The 22,669-nt window shown below is 43.0% G+C and overlaps 1 protein-coding gene across 4 annotated transcripts in view; it reads right to left on the bottom strand.

The window, feature by feature from the left end:
- The window catches only part of LPP (LIM domain containing preferred translocation partner in lipoma), a 200,261-nt gene that overhangs the window by 46,731 nt on the left and 130,861 nt on the right, over positions 1-22,669 (bottom strand). The window lies entirely within an intron of this gene.

Genomic DNA, 22,669 nt, shown 5'->3' with positions numbered 1-22,669 from the left:
GAAAACCAGAAAAACCCCACTAAAAACAATGTATCTATCATTATGTCTGATAAAAACAAAACAAAGGTCTGCTTTTCCTCTGTGCCAGTTACCAACAGCGAAGGTATTTGTGGTTGGGCTCACCACAATTAAGTGCCCACACATGTTCCCCATTTTAATATTTTCACACTGTCTCAAATAACCCAGTCCGTTGTGTGCAGAATACCCATGAGTGAACACAGAACAAGTTGCACTGCTTATTGGGAAAGAAGTAGCAAAAGGCAAAGTTTGCAAGACTCAAGAACAAACAGATTGCACAAAAAAGATTACACAAATAATCTAAGAGAAAAATAGCAGGCAGCGTATTACAGTAGAAACACGGAACAACGTGACCCATTTGCTTTCCACAAGCAGCATTTAAAAGGCAGCTTAAAGACAAAGGACAAAATTAGCACTAAACTGCATCAAGATGAGAAACTATGTCATTTCAACATTCTTCTTTTGCCCCTTCAGCCCTTTTTAGATCCTTTTCAAGATCATTTCAGCAAAACTAGAAGGCGATATGTTGGCAGCAAGCCTGGGAGACCAGAGTTCTCTATTTTTGCATGAAAGAGGTTCATAACCTTGGCCGTGCTGTGACCTTCCCTCAGCCCAGCCTGGCTGCCACATGGTGGTCTTACCTTGGGGGCGTGTACAGAAGCGCCTGCAGAGGCTTCCCTGCTGAAAATGCCACAGTTAGTGAGTGCATTACACAGAAACACTTCAGCAGCTGAAAGGATACATCAGCTGCTATACTCTATTCTGAAACCTTCTCACTTAATGTCTTCTGCTGTGCAAAAAATCTGAAATATTGTGAATCTGAAGGAAGGGGGGGAAGGAGAAGAGGAGCTCATATGGCACATGATGCCATGTTCTAACTTCTTGTTATCTCATTACTCTTATTATATGGTTTTTGCCTATACCACCACAGATCCTGTCTGCTCAGATTATAGAATAGATCCATTCTGCTTGATATTGGGAAAACACAGAATTCAAAGAATGGCTCAACTGCAGGAGTTCACAACCTAACACAAGGTTGTGAACCTTGTTGTGTTACCAATAACAACTAGGTAATGACAGGAAATAGAAGGAAACAATCAGATGAAACCAGTCAGCAAGGGAAGCTGTGGTCTCAGCACTCAATGTTTTACTGTTGACAAGGAGTCTGTAGACAGCACAGCAAAGGAAAAGGTTAAGGAAGGATTTGAAAGAGGACCCGGAGGGAGTTTAAAGGAAGTTCAATGGAATGCTTCTGAAGAAAGGACAAAGACAACACAAAAGAGAATGTAAGTGCTTGAAGGTTGAACATAGACAGCTTCAGATGGGAAGGATGAGTTGGTATGTCACTAGAGAATACTAGACAAAGAAGGGTGGGAATAGGTCATTACAGGTCGTGCAGGTAAAGACATGAAGCTTCTGTTTGATATGAGGCAGAAATGGAACCAGAGGAGAGATGTTTAGGAGTTGGATTCGATGATCCTTGTGGGCCCCTTCTGACTCAGGATGTTCTATGACTCTATGACTAAGAGGTAAAAATTATCTGGCCTAAGTTAAAAGCCAGAGAGTTATTTCTACAGCTAGTTGAGCATGAATAGAGAGAAACTGGATTTTTTTGAAAAGGATATTGCAGAGATTCAAGGTCACTAGAGCTTGGATGCAGGTTTTAACTGTGAGGATGAACAGGAAAGGTCATAATCTGAGCTGTTACTCAGCAAAGCTCTTAAGATTTGGCCAGAAACTGGGCACAATCTGGAGATGAGGAATTAGGCACAGTGTGTCCAACCTTATCTGGGACATGCATCACTTTTAAATGTCAGATTAAGAATGTGAGCAAATGGGACAAATATCCACCACTGAAGATGGATGGTGGAATAGGTACATGTCATACTAATCCTTATGGCAGTAGTATTCTGATAGCAATCACATTGGAGCCGAGGATAAAGGCAATGTAATTCCACACAGGGGGCTTGAGATGCTCCTGTTTGTACATCCAAGGACTTCAGTACCTTTTCTAGGCTACAGCATTATTTTTCTGTCATACCTACTTAGACATTAAGCCATTGGCAGCACCATTGTGATGTACAGTGCCTAATACAGACAATTCAGGCAACTACAGATGCCAAGAGCAGAGAAAGCAGAGAGAAAATGTGCAAGCCTCTCCACAAAAGGCTTAAATTCATTAATTCAAAGCATGCATTCTATGTAGAGAAGAGATAGGGGACAATTTTTTGATAAAAGTATCAAAGTAGGGAGGTTCTGCATTTGCTGAAACATGGGGAAAACACACTGATATCTCAAAAAACGCGGCATGATGGAAAAAACTGTTTGCCACCTAACCATACAGTGGGAATACACCACAAGGTCATATCCTCAGTGCCTATCAATTACACAATTTCCCTTGATCAGCTAAGTGTATTCCCCGGCTCTCACTGCAGCCCTGATACACAACGCAAGAAAGACCTAAAAAAATACAGCACATTGCCTTTTCAAAACAGTACCAAGAACACTTTGAAAACAGATAAATACATTGAACAGAATATCTCACTGAAAGTTCCCCTAGCAGCCTCAAGACAGCCAGTATTTCCGCTGTGTTATTTTTCTAATCATTTCTGTTTAGAGTTCGCCAGCGAATGCATTTTAGAGATTCATGACACATTCTGCTTTTGGATGGCTTTGAATCAGCTGGCAGTAAATGTGGAAAAATCATTATTCCTAATGAAGAAATATTGATGACAAAACAGCATTTCGAGGACAACGTTGACCATAAGTCAACAATGTAAAAAGACTTTCCCCTCTCTCCCTCCTCTTTCCTAGTGACTTTTATCCAAGGGTTTTCAAGCATTTCCAGAGCACATGGGATTCCTCAGGACACCTATGTCAGACAGGCAGAATTACTCCATTTTAAGAGGATGCAGGAGCAGAAATTGATTATTAGGATAACAGTGTAACAGCAGACCTTAACTTAGTATACCCTAATCAAGTTAAATCCCAGTCAGAGCTTCTGCAACTCAGAAGTACCCAACAGGTCCCGGGTTCTTTGATTCATCCAAAGGGAACAGAAGAGGGATCTCTGATCCACAAGGGAGGGTTTATGTCCTCCTACAGTGCATGGGAGGTATGTGTCTAACTGATTATGCTAGACACAGATGTGTTGATCATATTTGTCCCAGAGTGCTTCTGACATTTTGGCACTCAGGGCATTGCAATAATGGTACAGAAGGAAACATAAAGGCATTTGTACATTTTGTAGAAAACTATATTATTTAGCTCATCTTAACCTTGCCTTCCTTACCTACACTTTTCTTGCTTTTGAACTCAAGACTTTTCACTGAGTGGGAAGCCCTTGGCAATGGTTTATTGTGCCAGGATCCAAGCTTGAAGTGTCACCATTTGACAGTAGCAGGCTGTATGCATCAATTGTCTTACACAGCCTTTGGACATGAGACATATCAATCTTAATTCCCTCTTCTTCAGTAGACGTCAGAAAACACAATCTTTCACAGTAAACACAGATTCATGCTGCAATGTGTGCCTGAAACACTTCATAAATTAAATCCAAGGCCATGATTTAATTACTGTGTCCTGGTTATTCTGCTTTAACTGTGTTCCACTTTTACTCCAGATGTACAGGTCCCTGCAGTGACCTACTTGTCATTTGTACTGTACAGCACTGTGCAGTAGCTGCACTCTTGTGTTGTTTGCATCCCTTTCTTCCGACCACAATACAACTTCATATTCTCACTTTGCTTGGCTGTAAAAACCTGACACATTCTCAGTGTGCCCCGGAGGTCCCATTCCACACCACAGAGCAAATGCACTGCAACTGTGCAGGCTCACTCTGCCAACACTTTACCTTCTCAAACATTTCTTCATGCTGCTCATCACAAGATTACTGTCCCAGCTGATCTCCAGGACTTTCCAACACCCCAGGAAAGGAGAGGACTGTTAGGACACCCAACATGCAGGCAGGGAACTTGAGACCCACACAGGTTAAAAACCCTCCAAGGGTCACACAAGAAGTTTATGATGGAGCCAGGAACTGAAACCATATTTTCTCTATCACAGTCTGGTTTCTTTAACCATAAGGCCATCTCTGAAAAAAACTGATGCCAAGAAGGCCTGTGGCATAAAAATTGCATTTCAGAGGGAGCTCCCAGTACCAGTCTTGCTAAAATCCCTTCCCCAGGAGGAGGAATTCGCTCCTTGTGTGGACCATGGCATCACTTTCTGGCAGCCTGGGTGAGCCACATACTAAATGAGCACACAGAGTTCTGTGCATCTGCTACTGTCCTCTGTTTATTTACAGAGAAGGAAAGACTCTGCTTCCTTCAACATCTGCGGTGGTGATCCTTTAGCCATCTATATCCCCCTCTCCTCAACATCCTGGGACACAAGAAATAGTTTAGTTTGTTTCTGATATAAACCAGATTACAATGACAGGTACCTCCTGAAATTATAGCAGCCACAATGTACTACTGCCACAAAATGGAGAGGACCACTCCTGATTTTCCCCCAAAAATATAAAAATTCAGGTTGAACAGGATCTTGAGAAGACCTGGAAATTATCTTAGTGCTTCGAAGGCAGCACCAACTCTCTCTACAGCATTCTTGATAGGTATTTGTTTAACCTGCTCCTAAAAACCTTCAGCAACAGAGATTTCACGAAGCACTTGGTCAAAAAATCTCAGTGGGTACCTAACCATACCACCAGTGAGCCTTTCTGCCATCCAACCACAATGCCCCTCGCAGCAAGCCAAGCCAATGCCTTTTTACTCCGTTCGTGATGGCCATAAGGAAAGCAGACAGGCTCACACCAGCTGTAAGGACGGACTGCACGATGCCCCCCGGCAGGCTGGTGTGTCCCTGAGCCCCACACACCGGTGCGTCCCAGGCTGGATGATGTGCAGTGAGTGTGCCAGCCCAGTGGGGGTCAGTGATGCTCTACAATATTTAAGGTCCTAGACACCTTTTTTGCAGCATGCTTTGCCTTTTTTCTTTTTTTCCTCCTGTTGTTGTTGTTACATTGTGTCAACTTTTTGGCACGTGTTTTACCATGTGCGAACGGCTTGAAATAGAACCCCGCTTACATCTGGAGACAAAAAAAAAAAAAAAAAAAGAAAAAAAAAGAAAAAAAAAGGGTGAGAAAAAGAGTGGGAGAGAGGAAACATTCCTCCCTTTGCTAATCGATCAAGGAAATGCAAGGGAGAGAGTAAAATGTACTCTATTTCCTTTAGAAATGTTTCCTTTAATGCCGATGAAAGCGGCCAGATGACAGAGGCCGCGGCTGTGCGCGGGCTCGGGAAGCAGAGCAGGAGCTGTCGGCGCAGGCACGGGGGTGTCCCTGGCAGCCGCAGCAATCCCTGCTCCAGCCCTGCCTCTCCCGGGCTCTCCGGCAGCAAACACGGCCCTGCTGGGTGCCGGGCACTCCCTGCTCCAGCCCTGCCTCTCCCGGGCTCTCCGGCAGCAAACACGGCCCTGCTGGGTGCCGGGCACTCCCTGCTCCAGCCCTGCCTCTCCCGGGCTCTCCGGCAGCAAACACGGCCCTGCTGGGTGCCGGGCACTCCCTGCTCCAGCCCTGCCTCTCCCGGGCTCTCGGGCAGCAAACGCGGCCCTGCTGTGTGCCGGGCACTCCCTGCTTCCCTCCCCGCCGCTCCCAGCACGGCCTGAGCCGGGCACGGCTATGGGGTATGGGGAAGAAGCCACTTTATGCTGCAGGTGTAGAGTTGGATTGGGAGAAGTAACATTTCATAATTATTCGTGTTTGGAGGCAAGACTTTCAAAAAACCAATTTGTACCAAAAAAAAAAAAAAAAACCCTCACAAAAAACCAACCCAGTCAACAAATGCTTAAGTCAGGAGTGCAATAATTTCATTTGGTAAAAAAAAAAATAAAATTTAAAATGCATACTTTCAAAGAAGTCCCCCACATTCCTGCGCCATTACTCCTCTCTGATTGCATGTAATAAGTTCAAAAAGTAACATACATAAAAATATCTTTTTAAAAAAAATGTCAGGCAAAAATTATAAAGGCTGTAAGAAAGTGGGCCTTTTCCATTTTTTCAAAAGCTGAGAAACCTCATATTTTATTCTACTTTCACAGGAAAATTAAGACTTTCTAAACCAAAAATTACTCTTTTCCTTGGAACACATCACTAATGCCGAAATCTTATTTTTTAGTGAGATGCTACCAGTATGTGGCATCCAGGGAACAACCTCAGCAGCTCTCTGCTAAAGCTCTGGTGAAGGTGAGGCCACCAGCCAAGTCCTAACGGGGCTGTCAGGAAACCTCTCTGTGGGCAATTCATCCCAAAGCTGATTTTGTGGGTGTTTACCCCTCCTAGGAATGGGAAAACACAGCAAAGGGGAACAGTTGCTGGCTGAGCTGTAGATCGGACAAATTTTGGTGATCCCAACACTGAGCCACTCCCTTTGCACTTTTAAAGCCATACTGCATGATAAACCCTGGACAGTGAAACCACCAAATACATGATGGCACACAGAGTGAGCCAACCATGCTTGTATGAATCTCCTGCAGGAAAAGGAAGGCAGGATACCAGGCTGGAATCACTCTTCCTCCCACCCTCATCAGCGGCCACTGGCAGGGAGGCATTTCCTGAGCTATCCCGTGACCCACTGGGCTTGTTCTGTCATGCTGCACCAAATTTCAGGATCCTGTTTTGGAAGGCCACAAAAAAATACCTGGTCACTACAGGGGTGCCCGTGGCAGCAGCCTCAGACAGCAGCTACGTGGGGCAGCCCTGCCTGGCCCATCTGGGTCCTTTGGAAGGTGTCTCTCCCAGTGTGCTGTCCCAGCCTGCTCCCTCCCTGGCTCAGGAGAGCAGCCTTGCTGCTAGAGCAGGGGAGGGTGATTGCAGGGGCTGCTGCACCTGATCCTGTCCGTAAGTGATGGCTGTAACGCAGAGCAGAGCTGGAGGCCAGAGGAGCTGCTCTCCTCACAGGCTTGGTGCTCACTGTGCAATGCTTCATGCAGCCTCTCCCAGCCCTTCCTCCAGCTGGGGAGGATCAGTGGCAGGCTGTCCACAGGCTCGGGCTGCTGCTCAGTGCAAATACACCTTAAACATAGATCAAATTCTCCTGAGCTCTCAGCTTTCTGTCACAGCTGAACCAAGAGTGCAGTCAGAAGGGACCAGCTAAGACTCACACTGATACGGACAGCAGCCTTTACGTCTAGGTCAAAAAATGAGTTGTCTTTTACCACGTTCCCAAAGGACTGTGGTTGGGTTTGCCACTTCCAGCAGGAAAGCAGGCTCAGGGAGCCCAAGCAATGGGGTGCAGTTCTGTAATGTTACGTGCAGGACAAACACAGAGCAAATAATGTCCCCTGTCCCAACGACTTTCATCTCCAGCTGCGTCCATGTTGTACAAAGGCACTTCAAACCACTTCTGTCCCCTTGCCCAGCCAGTCTATTTCATAAGCCTAGGATAGGCACCATCAGTGTGTTAAACAGACTCAAGCCCAGCCAAACCTCACATCCATGGCTGGGCATGAATGACTCAATTCACTCTTCTGTGAATTGACTGCGCTCCAACTGGTATTCCACAGCTTGTCTCTGCTTCATGGCATCACTGGGAAGGTGGTGGAATGCATTGATTTTTACCAAAGGCTCTGTTCAGTGGTGAAGATGAAATTGCCTGAGTAATGGCAAGGTTTTGAGTCAGAGATGCTTCCTATGCCATTGGCTCTGGCCTACCATCCTGGCATGCCTCCTGCATGCTTGCCTGAGGAAAAACATCTGACAAAATCCAAAACACAGGGAGGGAACCTATCTCCCCACTGCCAAAAGTGAAAGAAAAAAAAAAGAAGTGAAGAAAGGCTGGATCAGACAAAGAGTAGTGTCCTGAACAAATGGCAGCTCTCATAGGCCCAGCAATATTAAGGTCTGAAGTTTTCAAAGGTGCCTGGCTGCATTAGAAGATGTCACACCAAATTTCAACCAGCACCTCATTTATTTCAGGTTTTTCAAAAACCCTGCCTTTCACAATCCGGCACCAGCCCAAAGCTTCCTTGCTGTTTTGAAACATGTGCTGTCTGTGTGTTGACAGCAACCCTGCCATAAATCACATCCCTCAGGCACTGGAAACCACCTCACCTGTATGCTGAGCATCCACAGTTCCTTGCAATGAATTCCATCACTCCAAATTTCTCAGTAGCTGGAATCAAGTAATGTTGGTTGTTTTTTGGTTTTTTAATTTTTTTTTATTAAAGCAACCTACTAGACAGAGGTTTCCTTCTTCATCCCAAAATTGGAGACCTTTCCAATCAGGTACAAGGTCCAATATTTGTTTACTCTCTTGGACAAGAAACAGGAACTTTACAACCTGGGAAGGAGAAGCACTCTGATTCTGCAGGAGATATTCAATATTTGTTCCTACTTAGAATGCCCACACATATCATAATATTAAAATGTGACATTGGTATTGAAAGCAAAAGTCCTTTTACAATGTCATTTGATGTTGGTGACACCGTATTTACTAGACTGATATGATTAAGCAGTAACTATAATTCTGCTCCTCCTTTGGGTCATGGGACCTGCTTTTACTGGCCAGGGTAGATGGAAATACTGATAACTCTCTAATTTGAGAATAACCTCCCAGTGGCACATGCTTCATCTGGAGTCCATGATGGAGCAGTCATATCAAGTATCCACAGATCATTATGCTCACCTGATTGCCACATTCTCAAAGCTTGATACATAAGGATATCAAAGTTTTCCTGCTTGGCCTCCACTACAAGTGAATTAGTGCAAAATATGAGATACATATTTATAACAATTATTATTTTATTTAAAGAAAATATGTGGAAATCCATCTGCACAATTGCATGTGTCACTCTCACACATCCTACAGCTTTTGACTCAAAATTAGCAAGGCTTAAAAAATAATAAGCTAAAAAAAAAACCTCACACCATAAAACCAAGCTCTTTAGTGGCATTAAGTCTGACCTGTTTGCAGTGGTGGCTTTGACTCTAGGGCCTGTTGACTAACAGTAGGAGACAGGGGAATTGTGGGTACTGATCCATTTATCATGATTAAAGACTGTCCTGACATTTCACCTTAAGATCTCTGTGAGGAGGCTCTGATGTTGACTGGCATCTACAAAGGCGTGCTCAAAGTACTATTCATCAATCATCACTCATCTTAGTACTACTAAGATGGAAGAGTCTTCCTGAATTGGCTTCCATGCTAAGGGCACCAATCCCTGTCTCCTGAATTATTCACACAATTCGTGACCTGAAAATTTTGTGCCAAAGGAAACTGAAACCGTAAAACTTTTTCCTCATCCCTCCCATGGCTGAACCAATCGGAAAGGACTGATTTGATATCCAGAGCTCATGATGAGTTCTGCCAGCCCAATGCCCTTGAGCAGAAAAGGCCATCATCATCATCAGGGACTGTAAGTGTTTGCCAAAAACTTGGTGCTGGAAAACGTCCTGAACATGCCGTACCGGTGACGGCAACTCTGTATGAGCAAAGTTGGCAAATCACTGTGCTCTGAACTTTCAGGGTGCTGGTATTCCTACATTCATGGGAGTTCACTGTGAAACCAGTAAGGGTATCTAATCCTCATTAAACTCTTTGGTGTGACAGTAGGGAAACCTGATGGACTTGTTTACATGTGATAATGGAATAATTTGAAATCCACTAGACCTCCAAATTTAGATCTGACGTAAATGTAGGGACAGTTTATACCAAGCCTGATTTTAGCTGATGTCTTAGTCGATGTCTTTTGAATTTGTATGACCAAGACCAGAAAGCCAACACTGGTCTAAGTCAGTTGGTTTCCACTTTCACATAATACGATGCAGCTTTATTATGTTGACAAAGTCAGATGTGATGGGTTAGTCAGAGAAGCTATTATTTCCACCCCAGCATAGGAAAAAGTGTGGGAGACTTTTGTCCCAGTGGAAAGCTACAACTTACAAAAGCCTTCAAAAAAGAGCCTTTTGGGACTTCAAACATTTCAGAAATTGCTTTCATTGTTTTCCATTGTTCTAAGCATCCCTGCACAGATGAGGACCTACAAAAGAAAATGCATTATGTAGCTTGTAGGAAGTCTACAACCATGTTCTAGACCAGATGACTCCAGAAGAGTTTGTGATAAGTTTCAGATCCACATCCAAACATCAGAACACCTACAAAATAGTCTGAGTTCAGTGTTGCTTCATGAGAAAGTCAAAGGAGCCCCACCATAGCAAAAAAGAGAGAGACTGGCATTTTGGAAATCACAGACTAAAGTTTTATGAGCTCCTATTCATGCAAATGAGCCCTGTCTGAGGTATTAAGGGTCATGCAATATTCCCAACTAAGAGCGACATGAAATTAGTAAATTGCCATGGGGAAACAATATTAATATCTCATTGTACAGTCTTATTTGTGCTGTATATTGTTCTGTTCTCCCCTGTCCCAAGAGCACAAGAATGAAGCTACTGCACACACTGATGTCCTAAGAGTTTACACAGGCTTTATTCAGCCAGACTGATTTTACTCTAGCCAAGCTGATGTCAGTTGCAGCATCATCTTCTCAACCTACTGAGATGTGAGCCACAATATGCCACAATTAGACCATGCTCCAGAACACCATCCTGTGAAATGTTTGTTCTTCTGAACAAATTGTTCTGCAATTTCCCTAGGCCAGAACAGCTCTTGTAATCAGACATTTGCTGGATGCACACCATTCCTACTTGCTACCTAACAGGTGTTACTCATAGTACCATGACTTCTGTCACTTACATGGGACTCAAGGCCACAGGTCACCCACCTGCTCTTCCCTGAAAGTTGTGCCACAAAGGGCAGTAGACAGACAGGAAGACTGTGCGTGCACACCTTGTACAAAATAGAAGGAAGCAGAGTCTGTAGATTTGAAACAGCTTAGTTATTGCTCCTCACCCATTGTCCTGCTGTAATCAGAGCAAAGAAATAACAGAAAACCCACTGAGATCCTAAGACTAATTGGCTTTCTGTGAAGCATTGTTTTTGTTTAAAAGACCAAGACACACTTGAATCAATGGGCCTTATAAACAAAAATCCTTTACTCACCTTTACAGGCATGATCAGACCTAGCTCAGGGCACAGATCTCCAACCCCAGAGCAGCAATGTCCCTCTGGCCTAAGTCTGGGGTGGCCTCTTTTCCAAAGCCTGTCTTTGATCCTCCTGCTGAAGCTCCTAAAATGTGCATTATCGGTGTGGTTTTCTGCCTAAGCCCTCAAGAAAGTATGTGACTCTTCCCTGTGTGAATGAACAGAACAGCTTCTATTCCTCACTCAGTTTAGAGACAGCAGGGCAGAAAGAGACTGAAAGGGTTCAAATGACAAGCTTTCACTAGGAGCTGGCCATGTAACTGACACAGACCTTGTGGCTCTCCTCAGCCGCCTTTCTGACAGAGGGATGCCATGGAGATGGCAATGCAGCAGCTGTGCACATCTGCAGTGCACATTCTCCACTTCCTTCACTTTCTAAATTCTGCCTGTGAAGAAACAGCAGAAATAAATCTGACCATGGGCAAGCTCCATTTTTCACTCCCCTCCTCTTTTTGTTGCCATGCATGGAAATTGAGTATACACAGAATATTAAGTTATAGTGGTCTTAGCATCCATTAGTAGTGGCCTAATAGAACTACACAAGCACAGCACACTGAACCCTGTACTTTGCCATTTTATCTTTAGAAGAAGGCAATGGTTTTAGGCATGTACAGATAAAAGATGGAGTATTTTAAAATGTCCCACTCAAACATCCACTCTTATTGTAGCCATACCTTCCCCAGTCCTGTCCTTCCACCTTACCTTCCTCCCTCCTCTAAACAACACACATTAGATTTGCCAGTGTGGAGAGAATCACACTTCACATGACCCATGTAGGCATCAAAAACTGGATCAGTTTGATGTGAGATGTCAAGATGGAGAATGGGGAAGAAAGGAAGGCCATTAGAATCAGACTCCAGGTAGTATCTGGCCCTATATATATGTGTGTACACACACACATATTTATTTATACATTTTAAGATTCTCACTCATTCCAGCCACGGGACAGAAATGAGAAACAGCTGCGCAGCTCGTGGAGATGACAACAAGAACACATGACCAGAATTAGCTCCACGTTGGCAGTGACGTTCGCTAGGACTTTCCTGTCCAGAAGAGCTGGCTTCATATGACAGTCTTCTGCACAGCATAAAGGACCCACATTAGAGCCCTTTCTAAATGTCTCCCTCCAGCTCAGCCAGACACAATTCCTTAGCTCATGTGATCACAAACTCTGCACTAAAAAGAGTAGAAAGTCAATATAGTCATGTCCCAGCCATTCATCAACACAAGTGAAAACTCAAGGTAAAAGGCTTCAGGCTTTCTGCAGTTTTTTTGACAGTCACATGCTGAATTCACTTGTCTTTCACAGCAAGCACATAGTGAGGAAATAGAGACATTTGAAAAGCTGGGGTTTTTTCCAAGTGTAATTTTAAATGACAACAAAAGCAACTAAAACCCCCACAAAAACCCCCCTTCTTTCAACTTGCACTCACAAAGAATGCAGCACATTACCTGCCCGGCCTGCCCCTGATAGTACAGACAGAATCAGAACATGTACTGAGCAGATAGTAAGTTATTAACCTCTCAAGATATTGTCTGGAACCAGAATTTGTTGAGGAAATTGTATATTAAAGTCCAACACTGCTGCTAACTGAACACAGCCTGATTCACAGCTTTAAACAGACAACTTAGCATGGCTGGGACAGTGATTTGAAAGAATCTACAAAACAAAATAATTCACATCCCACATCCAGCTGTCTGTCCTTAGCAGTGGACAGTACCTTAGGCTGTGGAAGATGGTTGTACCCATACCTCTAAACTCTCAACAAAGGGGTCAAAGTGTTTTACTTAACCACTTGTGTTCAATGGGGAGATGCATTTGTCAACTGTCAGAACTCATGTCACTACCTGTGCTGTCCCCTTTTGACCCTGGTGCTGTGAACACAGTTTTTCAGAGGTTTGGCTCTTAGCTCACACTTAGAGAAGTAATTATTTCAACATCTCTGTGCATGTCTTGGCAGACACACAAGGAAAAAAAAAAAAAAAAAAGGCAAATGAGCAAGTTGCTAAATGAAAGCTGGTGACAAGGTATCAGGTGCAGTCTCCCAGCTCCACTCTGCACCCACAGTGATCCCATTGCTATTGACATTGCCTGTTCCCTTCAATGGGGCTGGCTGACGCAGGGCCATGGGACAGGCACGGTGCTTTGCCACTCTCTCCTGCTCAGCTGACACAATCTGTGCTGTCACAGTTCAGGCAGGGGACATCTCAACTGCAGGTTTCACAAATCAAAACAGGTTTACTCTTGGCTGCTTGTAGCATCCCAAATGTCTGCCAGGGCTGGCTTCTTGTGATCTCCCTGCCAGTTTGAGATGACAGTCTCCTGACCCTAGAGCAGCAGTTGTGACCTTGGCTTGTAGCCAGAGACATGAAAACATGTGTTCATGACATGACATGGTAAACAGCAAGGTGCATTTGGAAGCATGAAAACAGTGTAGCTTACTAAAACCAGCAGGAAAGTTTGGCTACTTTTGATTCTTTTAATCCTCCCCTACCTCTTTGCACCACTGAGAATCACTCTGTATTGATTATGCTGACATTGACAGCAGAGTTGGAATTTTTTTTTTCACATCTCAGATGAGAAAGTGGGTTATGATTCATCTCACTGAATCTGAGTCAAAGCAATTTCTTATAAAAAAACCATACAGTTTTGATGCATTTCCATCAGAAGAGAAGAGGCTGGAGAACACTCAGCAAATGAGACAGTCCTGTTTAATTCTTCTTTTTAACACATTTCACTCTCAGATAAAATCTGTCCTTTTGCCCCACTAGAAATAACTCATTTTGAGTTAATGACACTAAAATACCCCCAAAAAGCTACTAGCAAAAGACAAACCACCCTATCAAAAAAAGACAGAATGAGACAAATGCCATGAGAAGAAATAACAAATGCCACACTGTGCCCCACTTCCACGGAACAGTGATTGCTAGAGTGGAAAGTAACAGATTACTATGGTGAATTATCAATTTTCCTAATAGCCTTGAACTACCTAAATGCTGAAGTGTGCTAACATTAGTGGGTACATTACATTAACAGCAGTTAAAATGATCAAGCATGATCCTGGAGCACATTTTCCCCCCTTTCTTGTTTTCATAGCCTTGTTACTAACCCTGGAAAATAGGGTTTCTGCTCAGCATGCTGGGAAGAGCCTTCAGACTGGCTGTGATTTCTTATCAGACAAGGCTCACAAGTCCATTTTGGTTGATTTTCACATAAAATAAAGAGTGTGGCACAGTTTTGGGTAAGGCATGGAACTTGAAGGAATTCTAGGCTCAATTCTCACTTCACTACTGGATCTCAGCATGACTCTGGGTGAGTCATCTTAACTCTTCCAGTCAGCCCCTCGCTTGTAAATTAGGGACAGTAATTTCCTGGCCCTTGACATATTTTCAGATTCAGAACTCTGAGGGATGCACCCTGTTCCTACTCCATGCCTAATTTGCACATATTACAGTGTGACCACAGCCTTGGATGCCACTGCAGCACAATGAGCCATAGTGGAACATGGGAGCAAACTGCAAATTTAGTCCACAGAGCTTCAAAGAACAGGTGAGCTGTTCAGTTTTAAAAAGCAAAGAAAGGGCTCCTTTCTGTCAGGTCATGTAGACATCTAACTTGAAACAAAGAAATTAAACTATTTTCGTGTTACTGGGACAAAGATTTATCCAAGAGTGCATTGCTGGAAGGGTTTCTAACTCCAGCTCCAAAACTGAATGCCTATGCCTCATTTGACAACTTAGCTACAAGTCATGACGAAAGAATGTCTTGAGGCTTTAAACACTCCAAAGCCCTATCTGAAGTGAAAATTATTCCTATCATATTACAGTCCAGAAAAACATTCCCACTCACACATAGACACATACACACATCCCCTCTCAAAATACCTGTGAGAATTTAGAGTTTATGATATCCCAGATGGAGGAAACTCCTGGTATCACTCATCTCCATAAAACAGGAGAACCAACCTTCTCCATCCTGTATGTCCTAGACTAACAGTCCATCTCCTGCTCCCGGCCTCACCAAGGAGATCCCCAACAAGGGGGCCTCCAGGTGCCACAATTTTAATCAGGTGATGACATCCCCAGAGAGAACCCCCAGAGACCAGCCAGTTCATTTCATGTGGAGGAGGAAACAGCCAACAGGTAGGTCCTGCTTTTGCTTAATGATCTGAGCCAGCTACAGACTAATGAACTACAGCTGAAGACTTGATGGCTCACTATCAAATTTTCAGCCCTTTCAGTCCACAGAGACTTTACTTGACTTTGTAAGTTTATAATGAATAAACTGGATTGTCTTTGAATTGTCAAATTAAGGTAGAAATATTTGGTTTATTTCCATGTAGGACTGTTAAATAGGGGGGTTGGCTAATAGCCTCATCACTGTTCAAAGGTTTTTCTGAAAGATGAGCTTTCCTATCCATCTGTACAGATCCTAGCACACCAAGGGCCCTCTCACAATGAAAGAAGTATCCACCAACCTCGTGAATTTTTTTTTTCATGGCTATGTTAATTTTTAAACATGCTGAAGAATCATGTAGAATACAGCTGTACTTTAGAAAGACACATCTCTGAATTTCATTATCACATTTCATTCTTCTCAGAAGACAGCAGGAAATTATCAGTTTTTATTTACTAACTTTCAGGACAAACCTAATTTCATTCATGGCCTGAAACCCAACTCTCTTTCACAGCATACAGGTGATCAAGGGAATCCCTTTGATTCAGTGCTACTCCAGAATTCTGAACTTATTCTCCATTAAATAACCTCTGCATCAAAAATCAGTTCTGTTTCAAAGTAAGAATATGTCTATGTTGACTGTCAGCAATTCAAGCTAAACTAGGGAATTAAAAACAGAAAAAGTCATGCTGCTTGCTACCTGTTCCAGCTGGGATTTTATGACCTACAGTAACAAAGGGTAACTGTGGTTTTAATGCAAGATTTAGATCCCATCTGTGAAGCAGTGGTGGTCTCTAAAGAGACTGTGCTTCAGAAACACTCATGATGCAAAGTCTTGTGTGGATAAAAAGAGGAAAACAGAAGGTAAGTCTCTTGTCTCCTGGCTCATGTGGGTACCAGGTGCTCAGGACTTACAGAAGTGTAACCTTCTTTGATTCCTGACTGCTACATCTGCTGGATCTTCATTTAAAAGATGTGCATTCAAGCCTTTGTAAGGCTAATATACCTGGCATAAAAATATCTAGATGCTTAGCTTCATAAAGCATGTTTCCCAGAATTAATACAGAGTAAGATGTGGATAGGATCAACATCAAGAAGACTCAAACTTTTGCATCCATTTCCAGTCTTTCAAATGCTTGAGAAGCAACTTTGACCAGCTCACAGCCTCTTGCCTTGCTCATGGCTGGAGGTAAGTGTATGTAGATGTGGTATATTTTGCTCTCCAACCACTCACTGGCTTACTCTTTTTCTCTTCTTACTTTGCAGTTGTGGGCTAAAATTCACCATCTAGGTTGCATTGAGATTACCTTTATAGATTTGCTCTACCTCGCTGTGCAAGGATGCCGGCAGGCAGAGGACTCCCTGAGAAGAAGCTAGACGAGGGTGGCAAGTATTGACAGAAGTGAGACTGAAGAAACAGGCTCTGAAAGCCATTCACCAAGATAATTAAAGCCCCTGGGGAGCAGAGGGAGGGTGGCTCCCTTTGCGGCAGGCCACAGCAGGGCCGCTGGATGTTGATGGTGCTGCACTGTGATCTCCCTGAGCAGAGGTTGCTCCCAGGCTTTGTAGCCTGTGTGCAAACGCTGGAATATGGCTTGAACATAAAAAAAAATTACTTGAATGACAATGGAGAAAAGGGTCCCCATTATATGTCTGTTCTTCCTGCTTTTGTGAGCGGTTACATAACAGAAAATGACTGTCAGCTCATCACTTGTTGAAAGTCTAACCTACTATTTTCTGACCCAGATGTTGTTCAAATGAGGACAGACACCATCTTGCAGCAGAACCCCTGCCTTTAGACAAAAGACATATCACATTACATGGCAAAATTACAGTGTAATTATGCTCTTGTAATAATAATATGCTTCTTTTAATGATAACCTTTTCAGAACAGATCTAAGAGTACGGGCAAGATATGACAACTTTCAGTTTCTTTTTCTGGTAAAACTTCAGATGAAACCAAGTGGCTACTTCTGCCTTTTAGAGGCTGCTGATATGCCTGAACAAGACTGAAATGCAGTTCAGTTTAGACAATTGGACCATGTTCAATTTAGAGCCTCTAGAACTGTACAGTGCTCAGAGCCGTGCCAAAGGAAACAAAGTCAGCATGAACCAAAGGAAGTCATACCTGGACCATCCAGAGTGTCTCCTCAGCTGAACCTCCTACAACTCCACCACACTCGCTCCCATACCTGACTTGGACTGCTACCTCCTAACCCATGTCCTGGTCCTCAAGAAGTAAAATTAGGGAACACATTCAACACTGTTTGGATACCAGGTCTCTTGTCCTATTGAAGGAATATTAGCTTATGAATGGAAACCAAATATAGATGCAAGGCGAGTGATGGGAAAGGTTGGCAGAGCCTCGGCAGATTCAATACTGGCGTCACTTATCATTCTTTAATTTTAACTGTAAAATGACATCTCAAAGAACCATTGGAGATGAAGGCTTCTCCATGGGGGATGCACATATGACTGCTGCTGCTAATCATCTCCAGAAAATTCAGTGAAAAAGGAAAAAATTAAGTTTGAAAAGTAAAACAATCTGCCATAGGTCAAGATGTCAAGATGAGAAGCAGAAAAGACAGTCAAGCCTCCTGTTTCTTGGCCTTGTTCTTCAACCCAATTCTGTACCATCTCTCCCATTGTCAAAGCCAGGGTACACAGAAAATGCACATAAAAACCTTTATCTCCTGAATTATCAGCTCAAACTTAAATCATGGTTCCTTTACTGCACAAACTGAATATTTCCCACAGGGTGATTTCGGCATCTCTCTTCTCCCCATGCATCCCTACAGCATGCTGGAACTACAAAAGGAGACTGCTACATTATCCAATACATGAAACTGGTGGTTCCTTTGGTAGCTCTGAGCATTTATGGTAAAATACCAGTGAGAGTTTCTTCCCACCAGTCAGGCAAACTGCTGTGGGGAGTGACTCAGCTGGGACATAGTCCAGAAGGCAAGAGGAGATGAGGGGCCCCAATGGCACTTTTCCAGTCTTAATCAGCACTGTCTGCATGGTGATAGAGACTGATAAGCTGCCAGAAGTAATTTCTTGCTATAAAACTTGAAACAGTGGTCCAGAACAGTTGTGATCTGTGTGTGCATGTATTTGGTTGGGTTTTTAAAATGCAGAATCAAGGGCTGTAATTTCCCATGGCGGCCAACAAACAATTTTGATCATTTCATTTTAATCTCCTATAAGTATCCCTTTTTCCTCCTTCAACCTTACCCAATTTCCACTCCACTAGGTATTATTTTTTCCAAACAAATCAGACATGCTTGTCTATAATAGCACATTTATCAACAGGGAGGGCTGTGATAGGGAGAAACTATCCCTACTGCACAGAGCATAAGACATTTGGGAATCCTTTCTAATAAAAAGGGATTTGATTAAAGACAGCCAACTACCACAGATCAGCAACTTAATCATCAGTAAAGAAGGAAGAGCAGCTTAGATTCAAAAGACTTTAATTTGCTGATATGCCAAGGACTTCCCAGGAGTAGTCACTCCACAAGTTACTCCAGAATCTGCAAGGGGGTTGGAGGGGACATACACCAAGGATTAGGGTGCTTAGACCTATTATAGTAGTTTGGTCTTAACAAAAGTTAGGCAGAATACCCAACATGCATGTTTAACTTCTAAAAATTCACAAGAATTTAAAAAAAAATTCTTATGCCTAGTGATATTTCCATACTTAAGCATTGCCTTGCCAATGGCAGCTAGAGGATTTCCCAGCAACTGGTTGTGCTGCTGTAGTAAGCCCTGGAAAGACAAAGCTGCCAGCTGTGATCTGGCTGCTTCCAAGCATCTCCAGCATGCTGCTCCTGGCTCCCACCACACTCCCAGGCGGACAGTGTGATCCATGCCCTGCTGCCAGCTGTGAGTGCTTGGGTGAGCAACCCCTGCCTAGAACCGTTCCCCCAACTCTGAAATCACTTTCAGTGGTTTTCACCTGGGAAGCTGCAGAGAGGTGCAGTAAGCACAGACTGGATGGAAGTGCTGGCTGCCCATCTCCTCAGCTCAGCTCACTGGGTCTGCCAGACAGAATTTCCAGAGCAAAGAGACAACTTGAGTGACTACTACTCTTCTTCCTTCCCAAGGAACCTTCACCCTGCCCACTTCTGGGCAGATTCTGCTGATTACAGAACCAAGATGGCTTGATTGAAAACCAGAGATACAGTGAATGAACTTGCAGAAGGAAGTTGGTTACACAGAAGATCCCAGAGTGTGGGCAGACCAAGTAAAATGACCTTTCTCTAGCCTGACAGTTCAAATGTAATTATTCCAACAAATTATTTTCATGACTTAATATAACGCCTTGCAGCTTTCTAGCAAGGTTAATTAGATTCTTCAATTCAAAACCTATCTGCTCTTAACCAACTTTTAATATGCTGAAATCCAGTTTTCTAAATTCAAACTAATAAAAGTGATTAGCTGACAGCTATCTGGTATGCTACAATTACCATGGCATTTAGACCTCAGGCATAAGATATTTAATGCAAATCAGAGTCAATGTCTCTGCCCATTTGTCCTTTTTCGGATTACTTGATCAATGTGCCATATGAATCCTGTACAGTCCACACTACCATGCTAAACAACTAAGGAACAAGGGCAGAGATATTGGTTGAGACAGCTAACCAAAGTTGAAAGATTCTTTTTCCCTCCCACACTTAATTTGCTCTTTCCACATGAGCATGAAGTTACTGAAGGCACTGGCTGACAGCTCAAGTAGAGATGAGTATTTAGTTCTGACATAGCCAGAATTAGTACAAAACTCCCGGCCTGCACTGCCATATCAGAGAGCTTCATCCACTGTGACTCCAGAGACCCAGGGAGGAGCCTGGGTTGGAGCAAAGCTAGGAAGTTGAGGGCAGCCTACCTCTTTCACTGATGCCTTAAGTTTTAGCTTGCATATTTTTCTGATTCTGTGCTGCCCTAGTGTGTGACTCTGAACTTTATATTAAGTGTTAGCAAGTTCCCTTCACAGTGTACAGACAAAAAAATTCTTTCCCAGCCTGAGAACCAAGGACACTGCTGTCAAGAAGTATAAACAACAGTGAATTGAGGAGAGCAATCTGGGAGGATGGGACTTCATAACCTGAAGCTTTAATTGGACAATTGACCTCAATATGCAAATGAACCAAAACTTATAAAAGTGTGAAAACTTGTGACTGGTCATCCATCTTGCATCCATCTTGGGTCCATCTTGGGCGGTACTGCCCAAGGTGTATCCTTTGAAGGCCTTTTAATAAACACCTACTTTATTCCTTTAACTCTGTCTAGCCTCTGTTCCAGGTCAGCCTCTTCAGGCATCAACTGTACCTAAGCATATGAAGCAGTGCCCTAGCATTCTGTGTTTTGTTAGATAGAAATGCTCCTAGAAGATTGTATGGGGCACAGCATGCTAGGGAGCTGAGGAGATGTCCAGCCCAAGACATAGTTCTTTGGCACATCAGGAACGCCAAGGCTGGACATCACCTCAGAGATGAACTTCAGTGGCACACAGAAGATCAATCAGGTGTGGTTGGTAATTACACATGACCTGCCCAGAGTAGGATTAAGGTTGTTTGTTTTCTCCACCATGCATCATGCATGATTATTCCACCTTTGATTATGCTACTGTTTATATGAATAACACTGGCAAAACTTCTCAGTGCTCTGAAGCCTCCTTTCTATTTTCTCATCTCCTGCTGAATTAAGAGCTAATGGCATGGCATTGGTCTGACATTGGTCTCATCTGATAGACAAATTGATGACCTGAGAGACTTTATGTTCCCACTCTTTCAGCTATGCATCCCTTTTGGATGAAGAAACTTTGATGTACCACCCTCTTGAACAGAGCAGAGCAATCTTAGTCATACAATATTAGTCTGCAAAATCTGAGCTTTGCAGCTTCATAAATACAAGTGGTAAACAAAACTAAAACTTCACTTCAGGAAGCAATTTTCGAGCTGTGAGGAAAATTAATCACTAGAACAGCTTATCAGGGTAGGTGGTTGACTCACCATTGCTTGAAGTTTTTAAGATAAGATTAGATCTTTTTTTTTTTTTTAAGTCATGATTCAATCATGTTCCTCGGAGAAACTGAGAGGAGGACATTAGGCAGTATAATGGCAAAGTTCTTTCTGACCTTGAGCCAGCGAATCTTCTTTGTTTATCTGCCTACTTTCTTGGGCAAAAAGGAAAACGTAATGGGCTTTGGTCCATCAACCAACTCCTGCCACAAAGTTCTGCTTTAAGAAAATTGCTGTAATCAGATCTCATGCTTCAGGGCTTCAGCCATTTGCCTGAAGAGGGTAGGAAAAAAGTTTCCCTCTCTTTCCTGCCCAGCTAATGACTAAATACATGTTATGTTTATTTGGTCGTAGTTTCATGTTTAAAACATCAGAGAGTGAACCCAAATGGCTATGGACAAAGTCAAAGGCAGAAACACAGAAAATGCTCCCTGGCTATTTTCTATTCAGTTAGCCATTCCTGCTCACACCTCAGATCTGTGATAATAATCAATTCTGATGACTATCAGTGTTTACAGAGAAGACATTTTGGTTATTAGGGTGCAGCCACAGAACGTAGAAGGTATTGATAGAGAATTGGGACTGATACTAACCCCACCTACAAGGGCAATATTTGTTTGATGAGAACATCTTAATCTTCTCATATTATCAGATCTTTTGCCACTGCAAGATCCTTGCTTGTTAGTGAAACTGTGGTCCCACCCACTCTCTGATTAAACCAGATCACGAAAGTTTCTTTAAGCCAGAAATGTGTCGGTCCAACCAAACTCTATAGCAAATAGATCTGGGGGCAATCTAAATTAATTTTTAAGAAATGTTGAAATAAAGGAATATAAAGAACACAAAATGAATGGCCTGCCCCAGTCTTTAACTCTACAAACTACAGCAGTTTGTTTCATAATAACATTATTGCCCAAGCCTGTAAGAAACAAAGCACACAGGCAGATCCATTGATCTCACCATAATCAAGTGCCCAAGACTCTTTGATTTCAAGGCAGAGTTCAGAGGTCTTACCACCTACGTTTCATGTAAAGGCAAGATATAATTCTACACCTATAGGTGCCTAAGATAATTATACTCTATACCACTTAAGAAGGAAATTAGATGCATATCTTTTTCCAGGTAAGGAAGATGACACCGTTATGAACCAATCAGTCCAGATTTGTCTTACTTGTATTTGTTGGACCCAATTCTGGGTCCCCATGTATAACCAACCTGATTGACTCAAAATGGATTTCCTTTTAATCTGTGCCAGCACACAGAAAATGAAAATCCATGCCTTGGAAGCAGAACACATTTACACTGCCAGATTTTTTTGCAGCTGCAATGAGAAGGGATGGGGCAGGCAGGCACGA

Source organism: Melospiza georgiana, chromosome 10 (genome assembly GCF_028018845.1).
Source record: "Melospiza georgiana isolate bMelGeo1 chromosome 10, bMelGeo1.pri, whole genome shotgun sequence".
In the NCBI taxonomy this organism is placed as follows: domain Eukaryota; kingdom Metazoa; phylum Chordata; class Aves; order Passeriformes; family Passerellidae; genus Melospiza; species Melospiza georgiana.
The sequence above is the reverse complement of the archived record's forward strand: the minus strand, read 5'-3'. Positions and strand labels throughout refer to the sequence as shown.